Source organism: Marmota marmota, unplaced genomic scaffold (genome assembly GCF_001458135.2).
Source record: "Marmota marmota marmota unplaced genomic scaffold, marMar, whole genome shotgun sequence".
Taxonomy (NCBI): domain Eukaryota; kingdom Metazoa; phylum Chordata; class Mammalia; order Rodentia; family Sciuridae; genus Marmota; species Marmota marmota.
The window spans coordinates 34,615,807-34,618,230 of record NW_026000249.1 but is presented as its reverse complement, the minus strand read 5'-3'; the positions used below and the strand labels follow the sequence as shown (position 1 = coordinate 34,618,230).

Genomic DNA, 2,424 nt, shown 5'->3' with positions numbered 1-2,424 from the left:
GAGAGAGAGAGAGAGAGAGAATTTTTAATATTTATTTGTTTTAGTTTTCGGCGGACACAACATCTTTGTTTGTATGTGGTGCTGAGGATCGAACTCGGGCCGCACGCACGCCAGGCGAGCGCACTACCGCTTGAGCCACATCCCCAGCCCCTGCCTAAAACTTTTATAGCAATATCAGTACTGACTCCTCCTCGCCCTACTCTCTTGGGATCCCCAACGCAAAACTGTACCACCATGCCCTGCCTGACACTTTGTTTTTGTGCCTTGCTCTTATTGCCCAAACTGGGAAAACACAATTATGACCAGTCCTTATTGTGTCATTGAAACTCCTGGACCAGTGCTGGGCTTCCTTAGTTATTTCATAATCTTCTCTTACTCCCGAATATATCATAATCTTATTCCTAGAATCAAAACTATCCTGACAGGCTGGGCATAGTGGCATATGCCTGTAATCCTAGCTACATGGGAGGATAAGGCAAGAGGATCAGAAGTTCAAGGCCAGCCTGGGAGAATGAGTGGTACCCTCTCTCAATTTCTTTTTTAGTTGTAATTGGACACAGTACCTTTATTTTTATTTATTTATTTTTATGTGGTGCTGAGGATCAAGCCTAGCACCTTGCACATGCTAGGCGAGTGCTCTACCACTGAGCCACAACCCCAGCCCCTCTCTTGAAATTTTAAAAATAAAGGGGGAAGATGGGCTGGGTATGTGGTTTGGAGGTAGAGTGCCCCTGGGTTCAATCCCCAATACTGGGGGAAAAAAAACACTGAAAGTATTACACTAACCTTTCTTCATTCTGTGGAACTCCCAATATATTTTAATTTTGTCAGTTATTTTTCTTTCTTCTCTATTCCTTTATCTAAAACCTCCAGAACAACAGGTATAATGTCAGCTCCACACTCCGTACTCTTAGATTCCCAGAGCAGCATTGATCCACCCCAAAATTTGTATCAGTTTTTACATTCTATCATCCTATTCCTATAGCTACATTTTTAAGTTTTCCTCGTCTGGTGTTCTCAGGCGCCAAGACCAGTGCTGGATTGCCCCTCCCCACAATATTTGTACTAGTTATTTCATCTTATTTCCATATGTAAGTGAAACTTTCAAAAGAACATTAATAAAATCCCTTTTCCTTTCTCTCCTGAGAAATACAGCCCCACCCTGTTAAATACCTGAGTAACATTAAGACCTCCCCAGAAAGCACTAGTTCATCCAGATTCCGCGTGCTCCCCACAACAGCTGTAGACCTTGGCTTCACACCCTTAATAATTTTTGGCATTTCTTCCATTTTATATCTTATTCCTCTTGCTCAAACTTTCAAAACAATATTAAGAGACTACCTCATTCTGTTCCAGTTCTGAGACCACCAGAACATCCCTGAGACATTCCAGACCAGATATGTCCCGAAATACCCCCAAACATGCTTAGAGACCTATCCCAGTCAGCCTTGAGAACTTCCTCCCAGTATTTATACCAATATCTCAATGTTCTCATCTAATTGCTTATCTGTTACTTCATTTTCTTGTTCTTTAGCTTAAATCTCCATCACAGAATTCATAATGAGTCTTCACCCTATCCTCTGTAGTGACCTTGCCCTGTTCCTTATCTGTGTCTATAGCTCTTTTTTTATACCTTTATTTTATTTATTTATTTTTATGTGGTGCTAAGGATTGAACCCAGGGCCTCACACATGCTAGGCAAGTGCTGTACCGCTGAGCCACAACCCCAGCCCTATGTCTATAGCTTTAAATAATCCTATCAATAATTTATTACCTACATTCATCAACACTAATTTAGTCTCTTCCAACATTTATGTCAGTAGTCAGTTTCATGTCTTATTGCACAAGCAAGTTTCAAAAACTGTGTCCTGGCAGATAGCCCCAATACCCAACCCTATTATCCAGTGGTTCTTGGAGCCAGGAGGAACACGTGGTTCTCATCTTTTCCCCCTAAGTGAATCCCACTGTGAAATGGAGCCAGTGTGGGTAGGGGAGTTGGACAGGTAGAGAAGAAGAGTGATAGGGAGACTTGGAGGAAGAGGGATGAAAGGAGAATAAAGAAAGAATTGTGGAAGGGGAAATTGAAAAGGAGGAGAATCTGGGGAAGGATCCAGAGAGGGAAATCTGGGAAAGGGTAACAAAGGAAGAAGCCCACATATTGAGGCAGGGATGAGCAAATTGGGAACAAGTATGACAGCCAGCTGTGGTGGTACACACATGCCTGTAATCCCAGCAATTCAGGAGGCTGAGGCAGGAGGATCACAAGTTTGAGGCCAGCCTCAGCAGTTTATCAAGACCCCTGGCAACTTATTGAGAGCCTGTCTCAAAAGAAAAAAATAAATAAAGGACCAGCCATGTAGCTCAGTGACAAACACCCCTGGATTCAATACCCAGTACCAAAAAAAAAAAAAAAAAAAAAAAATT

The 2,424-nt window shown here is 42.2% G+C and overlaps 1 protein-coding gene across 1 annotated transcript in view; it reads left to right on the top strand.

Moving 5' to 3' along the window:
- Elk1 (ETS transcription factor ELK1) overlaps positions 1 to 2,424 on the top strand; it is a 15,707-nt gene that overhangs the window by 8,915 nt on the left and 4,368 nt on the right. The window lies entirely within an intron of this gene.